At 44.8% G+C, this 11328-nt stretch overlaps 1 long non-coding RNA gene across 1 annotated transcript; it reads left to right on the forward strand.

Moving 5' to 3' along the window:
- Positions 1-3409: 3409 nt before the first annotated feature.
- On the forward strand, positions 3410-11071 carry LOC118165457. The gene is made up of 2 exons (XR_004750051.1): positions 3410-4975; positions 7930-11071. It is a non-coding gene; the product is annotated as an uncharacterized LOC118165457 (long non-coding RNA).
- Positions 11072-11328: the final 257 nt, after the last annotated feature.

Here is an 11328-nt window from a genome sequence, read left to right on the forward strand (position 1 = left end):
TCCTGCTGCCCACCTTATCCACCGACAACAATGGCAGCCCCATGTCCCAGAGTGCTCCTTTCCTTCTTGGCCATCATTTGCACATGAAGTGCAGCTGGTCAGGGAGCTGGTGGAGAGGTGACACTTCAAGGCTGGAAGGAGGTCTGTTTCTCATCCTGGGGAGGGAAGCACATTTTTAGACCAATATTAGTTGAACAGTTCAGAAATGAAAGCCTTTCCTTTAGAAATGCAAGTCATCTGGACTGCTCTAACGTCTTCAGGGCTCTAATGATCTTAAAGCACTGTCTGTAAAGCAACCATAGCCTGAACTGTGAAGGACAATTTCAAGCGACGTGGGGAAGCAATAAACATTTGAAGACAAAATGGAAAGGAATATTTATTTAAACACTCATTACATTATTTTTACTTGCATCACACAGAGCACTGACCAGTTCTGTATAACCTTTCTACTCCCTAGAAATTGCGATGTTCCACTGCAGCAAATGCACAGAGTTTAAGGTCAATGTCAAGTCATAAAACAGCTACAAGTGCAATTTAAGCATTTGCAATTATAGGCAAAACAAGAAAAAAGGTACTTTATACTCCATCTGGAATTCTACTCACTCTGTAAACAGTGTTAATAAAATACAGATGCAACTCAGGCCAGTGGTAATCGAAAGTCATTAACATCAGAAGCTGCTCAGTGGTCTGTATGAATTGTATTTTGTTGGTCTTAGACCAGTGCCCATTAGACAGACATCTACATTAAAGCCAGTGCCTTTGTGTCATTGGCTGGGACCAAGGGCTGTAATGCGTTTTCTCTCTGAATTCCCCTTTTGGAAGCAGAGCTAATCACTTTTGGACACCGCAGGGTCCTTTCTCCCTGACACTGCTGGTGCTCGCACCATACGTGATCTTTGAGGGCAGGACATCCATCTGTGGGGCTGCTGGGCCAGTAATAAAATGCAAAGATTCATGGGCCAAACGAGGGAGCCACAGCTGCCCAAAAAGCAGCAAGTAAGAACTGTCAGACCCCATTTTACAGGGAGAGAGGTGGTACCTCTAGCCCACCTGCCCAGCCAGAATCAGTCCCATGTGCTAAATGCAGTCAAAGGCATCACTGTGGAAAAAAGACACAGCGTGCCTGCAAAGCAGCAGTCTGGGTGCACAACACACAGCATGGCCAGGGCTTTGCTGTCAAGAACAAAAACTGTGTGCGTATTCCACTTTTGCCATTGGTCTTTGGCCTCACACAAGGATCTTCTATGTCTGCTTTTTGCCCCCTCTAGAGCTTTGTAAACTCTTTGGGGCAGTGTTTGTCTGCTCTGATGCCCAATATGAAGTGCAACAAGGCTTTGCAGGGAGCCTCTTTAATTAAAAGAAAAAGATTTGTAAGCACATCTCTTTGCTGTGCAACTTCTCCCTACCCTGCCTGTGATTTTAACCCAGGGGGGGCTGCTAACTTCAGACCTTAATACTGAGGCAGCATCTCCCGTACCACTCCCTCTGGTTTGTCCTCTAGCAACAAACCAGCCCTCATGTGCAACTGACATGAGGAAGACACCACTTTCCAGCCCATGTTCTGCAGGATCACCTTCTCAGAGGAACATGGTCATCTGCTACCAGCTGAGCGTGCCTTACCCCTCCTCTCAGTCTGGCTTTCAAGGCTCATTGGATCCATATGCTTTGAATGATCAGGCTGATTTTTCTCCTGGTTTCTGCATGGGTATAACTTGTGGCTGTCTCATCCATGCAAGAAAAGCCATATGCTCTTGAATACCAGCAGGAGCAAGACAGGACAGATTATGATCTTCAGAGAACTGCATCTGCCACCAAAACACTATGGGACCTATAAGAACTTTGAGTTTTCCTGTTAAGACTCATGTTCTTCTATGACATGCCATTTTGCACTCAGATTTGTCATGCATCTTACAGGTTGGAAATCATATCCTGAGGCATTAAATCCTCCAGTCCTATCTTGAATAATATGCTTTGTAGGAAAAAAAAAAATCTTGAAGGCATTTCTGTAAAAATACAAGTAAATTTGTTTAAAGCTGTAAGAGTCTGGAAATATGTATTCATTCACTGAGATGCTTCAAAAAGAGTACAAGGCTTAGCAAGTGAAAATAAAATAGGTCTGATTTATACAGTAATACAGTAAAAAGACTGTGCAAGAAAAATGCAAACAATCATTTTATATGTGTTTATACACATTAACTCTCTAAGTGATTATACAGTCTCTAACATCTAGGTTTTCACAGGGCTTTGTAATGCTTCAAAGGGATATAGCTGCAAATAGACAAGTATATGTTTCATTTTGGTAACAGCAAATGCATATTTTTGCTTGCAGAACCTGCCTCTTCTGTCAGTTGTACTTACACTTTTGTCTGCTTTTATGCTGATAAAATGCCACTGACGTCAGCTACAGCAAACCTTCATGCTTGATATATGTGTGAGCAAGAAGAGAATCAGGGCCATATTAAACAAACAAATGTCAGTCATCAAGGAGTAAGTGCTCAGAAAAAAAGGTAAGTGAAAGGGGCTGGGTGTAGTTCTTCCTCCATGCCCAAAGGTAATTCGTGTTTGGGTTTATAGAAATAAAAGTCAGGGGTTTGTTTTCTTTTTTCCTTGTGTGCTCTTGGAGGAAATGTTTTGAAAGGCTAAAGCCACTGACATTTTGGTGTTGTGAGAGTGAGAATGTAAGTTAGAAATTAATGGAAGTGCTCCCCTAAGTATATGATCCATTAAGTTGTTTTGCAACACTGAGAAATGAAGCATGGAGTATTTTGCTGAAGTCAATATCGCAGGGGGATGAAAGCAAGATTAGGATCTTTCAGTGCAATAGGCCAAGCTCTGCCACTAAGCACACAGGTACAAGTCCAGAATATCTCCAGTCAAGCTCTGCCAGTAAGCACACAGGTACAAATCCAGAATATCTCCAGTTTAGTTAAAGGGATTGCCTTGACTTTACACGGGTATAGTCACAGACAAACCCAGGGCCTGTCCCCCCAGTTTGGATGTCTGTGGGCCTGTGTACCAAGTGCTCTGAAGCAGCCTATGGTATCTCACTGGCCTGTTTACGCAGCATGTCAGTGAGATACAGGGGCAATGCAGGAAATCAGGGACTTCTGAATGGCTGCCTGATCTCAGGTGAGGGATGCCTCGCTCAGCATTAGGGTTTACTGCAGCTTTCTGAGTGGGTTTTGTTTAATTCTGGCTGCACCCTCTGAACAAAAAGAGATATCTCTGTACTGGAGAAAGGGCACTGCATTATTATTCTGCAAACAGCGTTCGTAACAGTCAGTCATTAACGCTCTGCCTGCAGCTCCAGCACTGAAGGACAGCATTTCAATCTGTCCTGGCAGAACAGATCAATTACCAGTTTTCCCTGGGATGCGTCTTGATGTTGCTGCCTTTCTCCTACAGCTGCTGACTGCCTGTGTGGTAGCTGCACTGCTCAGTGGTTTCTACTCTCTCTGCCAGGCGTTTAGCTATTCAGCTGGTGTTCTAGTGTATTTGCTTCTGCCTTGCCTACAGACCTGAAGGGCAGGAAAAGAACCTGCCAGGCTTGGCCCGAGATGGGTCTGGACGGCTGTTCTTGGGGCTGCTCAGCTGCAGGTTTGTGTTTCAACTCGGAGGATGGAACAAAGAGGAATAACTCTCAGGGGTGTTTCTTTACACTGGATACCTGAATCCTGAATGCAAAGAGAAACTGAGCATTAAAAAATGCCAGGTTCAAAAAGCTGTTGGCACTGAGCACAGCTGATCAATGGTGTTTTGTTGCTACAACAGGAGATTTCACTAAAGCTCTTTCCCCTTGGTCTGCTGCCAGGGACTGCAGAAGAGGTCTCTGAGGAGCTCAGAAGGGAAGGTAAAGGAGCCTGGAGGAGAAATTCCTTTGTGACAGTGACTACAGACCAAGAGAAACCTCTCAGCCGTGTGCTGCAGATACATTTTTTACAGACGAAAGCTTGGTAAACAATAAAAGCAGACAGTAAGCTGTTGAAAAGAAAGGCAACTCAATCCTCAAATATGCTTTTCATAGTATCCTGTCTTCACATTTTGTAAAATGGCAGGGGAGATGAAACACGTCTGAAGACAGTTAGGTACCTCTCCGCCTTTCCCTCCTCACTGGGCATAGTGAGATCTAAAAAGCAGATGAATTATTAAGCCCATGGTATAGGCTCTCTCCTCGTCAGTTCAAGAAAAGATGCGATGGAGCAGGAGTTTTACCCTACAGAGGTGTCTTACCCAAGCCCAGCAAGGAGCTTCTAGATTAGTGTGCTTCAGCCTGGCAGGGACCCAGGTGACCACCACGTTAGAGCTGCAGCAAGTCTGATGCTTCCAAAAACTGCTGCATGCAAGGAGCTCCTGGAAGGCAATTGTATGGGTCCTGCTCAGAGACGGATGTTCCCAGGATGCAGCAACCTGCCTCTTCTTCCACTGGGACTGAGGCACAGCAGGCCCCGCACAGACTGGACTTTTTGGGGGGGAGGCATTGGATCCGGCCGTCAATAGGTGCCAGGCTTACAACATCAGTTCAGATATTGAGAGATGATGTTGGCCTTACTGTGCACAACGCAGTCTATGTGCAGAAGTACTGGGCCCCCTATCAGCAACAGACTCACCGGGTATTCAGAAATCCCAGGCAAATGAAGCAAATCCCCAGAATCCAGCTGGATAAGGTTTGGGGCAGAAAGAAAGAACATACCTGGGGATAAAATGGACTCTATTTCTATACCTCCACCCCTGTGAAATCCAGGAAGGATGCTGTCTATTGAGGAGTGCCACTGAAAAGCACCACATCTGACCACTGAACAGCCATAGACAGCTCTTTTACAGCAATTTCTCCTGCACAGGTCTCCAAGTGTTTTACACAGAGGCTCGGCCCTGCCCAGCACCTCTCCTTCAGAGGCTGGAGAAGCAGCAGCACAGTGAGGAGACTAGCAGGCCCCTTGCCATGTCAAGGCTGGATCTCAGCTTGCCACGTGCAAGGGTAAGACACCCTTACTGCACCAAACACGGCAGAGACACGAGTCAGGAGCCTGTCAGCTTTGGGTACCCCAGGCCCCTACAAGACATACCCAAAGGGGCATCCAACCGCCTGGCCGATGCTGCCTGCTGCTTGGGTACAAGGGGCTTGGGAAGCCAGGGGCTCATCTGCTGGCCATAGGGGGTCTTGTTCTCACTTGACAGCTTGAGCAGGTTCATTTGCACAAGTGAAAACCACACACATAAGCTGCACGGTTGACGGTCTCCAGTCGTGCCTCTCGTGCAGTAAGGGAGCTGTTGGGGGCAGCAGGGCATGAGCAGCAGCCCACTTCAGTGAGGGGAGAGATGGGCCCCCTGCTGTTCCACAGGCTTAAAGTAACCCTGTCTTCCCGTTTGTGTCGTGCGTGTTTTGAGGTGATTTTGTTTTCATTTCTCTTCTGGAAATAAAACAGATGCTTTTAATAAACAGGCAGAGCCCTTGGGTGCTGCATCTTTTAAACCAGATCAGAGGGTGGCTAGAAAACATCTCTTGTTATGAAAACTTTCGCCTTACCTCTGAAGAAACGCATTTGCCTGTTCTATCAAATATAAAAATACATCTTAAAATGTCTATATTTTGTTTTTCTGAAATTCACTGTGTCTTCAGACTGTTATTCTGCCCTAAGCTGCAAAATATAATTTTAGTTAATAAACCTCGCTTTCACCTTACAGTGCAGTCCCATTGAGATCCCTCTCCTTTAAAAAAAAACGATTTAATTTTTTGGCTGCTGGGGGTGAGGGAGAGGAGAAACTGTTCGGAGAGGAAGCAGGATCGCTTTTGTGTTTTGCCTTCCTTTCTGGGCACGTAAAATGGAGACAATGAGTAAACCTTTCCCATCTGTGACTGTATGCAGAAGTAGGTTACATTGCCTAGAGCAACTGCAATAACTCACTTGCCACTTTTATAGAACTCTGCTTTATTAGGTTTATGCTGATAACTTTATAGTTACTTCCCAGGCATATAAAAAGTAGGTAATTGAAATCACAAAGGTAGCTTAATACCTGAGTTATCATGTAATCGCTTGGGTGCATCTGAAACTAGATTAACGCTGTGCTAGCTCTTTCAACTGGCCAGAGACACAGTTTATGTACCAAGTAACTGTTTGCCCTGAAAACTGGACAAGTGACAGAAGCGGCTCTTTTCCTCACAGTGTAAGTTCTATAATATTTAGGAGCATAAATCGTAATTCTGCTGATCAAGGTGCAGTGGGATAAGCCTGGAAACCTCTTGTCTGGATTAGTGGCATTGGTAAAAGCAGAAAATTCTGCAAATCTGCTGGATCTTGAAATCAGGCTTATTTATATCAAAACCTAGTGCTTTCATGGCTTACAAGCACAGATGGAAAAACAGCTTTCACCCTTTCGGCCATGATGAAACATTTCACTGTGGCTAACAGAATGCAAGAGTGAAATGAAAGACTCTCTGTCCATGGCAGGAATAAGAATGAAGACCAGGGACCTCTGGTGCAGTCATATTTCAGGATTAATCCAAATGACTGTGGAAAACACACACTTCCCACACCTCAACATGTATGGCACTATACAGTACACCTGGGAAATCCTTCCCCGGGACCCCTCCTTAATCTCTCACATCACTAAAGGGCATTCTTCCCACCAAGTCTTGTATCAGTTCCCTCCTCCCTGCAGAAGATGGCTGCAACAGCAAACAGCTCAGCCGCGGTGCCAGGAATGTCCAATTAAGGTGACAATAGAGGGCAGGTGAGTGTGGAAGAACTGCTTCCAGACTGGGCACTTAGAACTGATCTGTTTTTTTGTTCATGAAGTAACAGTTGGAAGATGATACTTGATATCTTGATCACATTTCAAACTTTCCCACATTAATTGCACAATTTCCTTCATTCAAAGGACAGGTGGTTGTCATTTACTTATTCCCCACACTAAACACAGAGGTGATCTGACCAGAAACCTAAGCGAGGTCTTTTTAAACCTTAGCCCGCTAATTCTGTCTTTGTGCATATTCAGTGATTTTGAATCTCAGGAGTGAGAAGTCCTGTTTTTTGTTAAAAGAAACCCAAAGCATGCAAACAGCTTTTTGTGCTGGTCTTTCTGATCAGCTTCAGACAGAAACGTGGTGTGCCGTTTGCTTTGGTGCGTGAGGCTCTGTGCAGAGGTGCTGCTTGAGAGAGTGCAAGCTCTGTGAGCAGCAGGAGCGTGTGCTCTCTGCCTCAGTCCCTGATTAGCCCCGTCCTTCAGGCAGAAATGGCTCCTGGAAACCAGCCACTGGTGCTGGGCTGAGATTGCCGAGACAGGAATCGCCTTCTGCCGTTCCCAGCTGCCAGCAATGTGTAAATAAAAGTAAGCTCTACTTGGACTCTGCGTCACTTAACCACAGCACAAAATCAACTTACAGAGCTTCACATATTGGATCTCATGTGCTAAGTGATTGCTGTCGGTGCCAGAAGGAGCACTGACGTGCCAGAAAGGGGAACGCAATAGTGCGGCCCCTGCTGCAGCTGAGAGGTGTCCAAGCCCCAGCTGGGAGCCAGCAGACACCGCAGCAGGTCCTGAAGGCCCAGCCGAAGAGGAGGTTGCCCAAAGACCATATTCACTCAGTCCACAGGCTGCATTTCAGTGACACACAGCTCATCTGAACACAGCCAAGGCTTACTGGGGAGCAGCAGGTAGCTGTCCAACTGAACCTAGCGGGGAGTAGGCAGTGGTGGGGTCTTTGGCAGCAGGTGAAAGTGCAGGGATGGGATGAGGACTGGAGTCCATGGAGTCCACAGGGCAGGGAGCTGGCAGGCTGCAACAGACAGGTTCATGAAAAAAACCTACACAATACACATCCTGCAAATTTATTAAATGTCTTAACAGTATTTCTTGTAACTCAAAATGCAGATGCTACAATTAGTCCAGTAAAGAACATGACAGATCATCTGGCTTTTGTTTTCTCTTTAGGATATTTCACCAGAGGACCTGAGCCTGGTTGGAAAAAGAATACCATACCCTGTGGCTTCACAGGTCAGATCCCTGATTGGTACAAACAGCACTTCTCTGTCAGCTCCTGCAGCGCCTGTTGCCCCAGGGTGTGCTCTCCTACTGGGCTGCAGCTTACGAGACCAGCAACAGAGCAAGTGGGAAGACCTCTTAACTTTCTGTATGAAGCTGGAAGCAAGCTGATTATGTGAGAACCAAAAATCTCCAACAGGGCAAAGATTTTCAGATATGTTTAAATGGCACTATAGGGGCTGTGGCTCATTTTTTGCTGTTAACAATTTGATACAGCTGTAACATTTATTTTAATAATACCCAAAGACAAATTACAGTATCTAAAAAGACCAGGGTTACATTTTAGTTTTCTAAAAGCTGAGATAGTCATATTAATATACTGTGAATTTATTGTATCAAGAGTGCTAGCATTTTAATGATAAAACACCTAGGGTCAGTAGAAAATATAAGTAATCTGCAAATTCATTTTAGATACAATGAAATAGCATAGCGTAAGGGGTCTGTCACATTTTAAATAGGACAAACATTATTTATACTTCATGCTGCAACACTTTTTCTTCTGAGGTAAGAAGCAGCAGGACTCTTATTTGATCACACAGCATCTGCAAATGTGCAGGGGGGCCACAGCAGCTCATCTGACAGCAACAGGCAAAGGCTGTGGTAGTTATGGTGCTTCCTGATGCGGAAGGCAAGCTGCAGAGCAGCCATGCTCACCTGGCCCATTAGAGCAGGGCTGGTGGGGACCTGCTAAAGGGCCACAGGTGGAGGGGGAGGTTATAAACAGGGGAGGGGGCAGTGGGGGAGCTACCAGCCCTCTGGTGCAGAGGGGCATCAGCTGGGATCCTGCTCCAGAGCTATTTTCCCCATGGTGAGTGTTATTTTAGCTTCCTGTACAGGGGCAGTGTGATGGTCAGGTGAAGCCAGCGCCAATGAGCGGAGATATCTCACAGGCACGGAGAGGAGGGGGAAAGCCAGCGGTGGAGAGTGCTCTGCCCTGGGAGTGAGCTCTGTGCTCCGAGGACAGTTGTGTAGGGCTGTGTGAGGTTACTGTTTCTTTGTCTGGCATCCTACAGCTGAGCTTGGGGTGAGGTTTGAGCATCCGGTGGTGCAGCAGCCCCGGAGGAGCCCAGGAATGGCAAGCATACATCTGCTCTCTGGTATCAGTGCTGCTGTGGGCATGAGGCCACCCTCAGTTGCTTAAACTATGGTCAGAAGTGCTGCTTGCTGGAAAGGTTTCTTCAACTGTTAATTTACTGATGGCTTTCTGAATTCGTTGATAAAAGAAGAGCTGCGTCCCTCTGAAGATGTGATAAGCCTAGATTGGTACCTGCTCTGATTTATGTTGGCACTATCTGGTTAGAAACCTGTTCTGATGGCAGATCAGAGGAGCGTTTTTGTGCAGCATTAGCGGTAAATGTCATGATGGGATCTTACTTTGAAATATTCGTAATGTCAAGCAAGTGGGGAAAATATGCAAGGAATGCAATTTATCATCTAGCTTCAACATTATTATTTATGCTCCAAATCCAGTTGCAGTGCTTGTCTGCATTAAGTGTCTCATAAGAAACTGTATAATGCTCCTTGTGAATTTCCCATGGAACTGTTAGTGCTTTGGCAAACAAAAGCCCCGAGGTTAAGCTCTGTGTAATGCTCCCTTGGCCTCCACTTCCAGACTTAAGAGGACAGTGCAGGAGAAGCCAATTGCAAGCATATGGTATTGTCTCTGCATCCCTCTGTTCCAAAGTGCTCAGCACGGCTTTGGTTTTCAGCTGTTGATATTGTAACATCTTTATTTACCTTCTTGTTGCTGTTTCTCTTTCTCACATAAATCCACACTCAACAGATTTTTTTTCAATAAGGAAAAAGCATTGATAATGACTTCTTTATAAACCTGCGGATGCAGTCTGTTGTCCCTAAGGTAGAAGTAGAGTGAAAAATACCATTTTTGTGGGATTCAGCTCTGTAGGAACTGTTTTTACAGCCAAGACACATTAAAAGGCAGGTAGAGGCTGCAGCACTTGGGTTTCTGCTGGCTTCCAGAGCAGTCTAGTGAAAGGTCACATTCCAGTTGTTACTGCCTCGAACCAGCAGGAGAGCACGCTGTTTTGAATTGATGCTGCCATCAAGGGTGAGGTCCTTTGCGCATCTCTCCTGCTGGTGGGAAAATCTCAAAGGGGCTCATCCTTGTCTCTGCTGTCAGAATAAGGTGCTGAATTTAAATCAGGCTGGAGGCAGTCCAAGGGTTATGTGCCTGACTAACAGTCATTCGCTTTCAAAAGAATTAACCTCTTGATGCCAAAAATAAAACAGCAGGAAGAGCATTGGGCTACTATAGCAGGAAAATGTTAGCAGTACCTGCTGAAGAAATTTTGTCGGTCTCTGACATTCTAACCCTCCAATAAAAATTAAAATTTACTCAGTAGTTTTGTAAGGTGAAAATCAATCCAAAAACTTATGGTAGATGTCATATAACATCATGATGAAGTTGAGACATTACTTAGGCCCTGTAGGCACTCAGTACTTCGTATTTCAGAAAGAAACAGAAATGGATTTCCAACTCCTGGTTAAGTTTGTGAATAGTGTGGAAGAATCACTATGGCTTCAAAACAGGAGTTAAGAAGAATGCAGCAAACATTTTAGAGTGCATTTATGTTAAAGAAGGATGGGTGTACATAGATACAAAAGGCTTTCTCTTGTTTCATAGTTGTTTCTCTTCAGAAAACATTCAGTGTGGTACTCAAAAATGAAATGATTGTAAACAGCAAAACTGCATGCTTATTGGTAGCTTCATTTGTTGAGAGGCTGAAATGTGATTTTATTTTTTCCTTCCATATTGCACCGGTATCTAATCAAGTAAAACGCTGCAGAAGATAAAGTACAGGCTTGTGAGCCTATCCTTTGTTCAACAAAGGGAAACTAATGGCATTTTCATGGAATGATTCGCATGTCTATGACATTATCTTGCTGACTCTTTTTTGTCTATTCTGGCTATGAAAGCTAAAAGAAAACCAGGCCCTGCTTCAAAATTCAGATGCGTGGTAGCTAATTGCAGTACACACAGACTTAATAAAGAGGTGTCATTAGTTGTAAAGTATCTTTACATAGGTAGGAGATGGAGATGGAGAGGTCTTTACATGGGTAGGAGATGGAGAGGCCAAGCTGCAGAGGACTATTGCCAACTGGATCACTCAGGCTGTGATTTTGTTAATTGCTGTAGTGTGTTTTTTCTTTGCATACCTACAAAGCAGAGATGATAAAATTTGTCCCCTAATTGCCTTGAGCTTTTAGCAAATATTTATGGAATACATGTAGACTTCCAGATGAATAATTAAATTTCTACATCTTGTT

The sequence above is a fragment of the Oxyura jamaicensis genome, chromosome 4 (assembly GCF_011077185.1).
Source record: "Oxyura jamaicensis isolate SHBP4307 breed ruddy duck chromosome 4, BPBGC_Ojam_1.0, whole genome shotgun sequence".
Taxonomy (NCBI): domain Eukaryota; kingdom Metazoa; phylum Chordata; class Aves; order Anseriformes; family Anatidae; genus Oxyura; species Oxyura jamaicensis.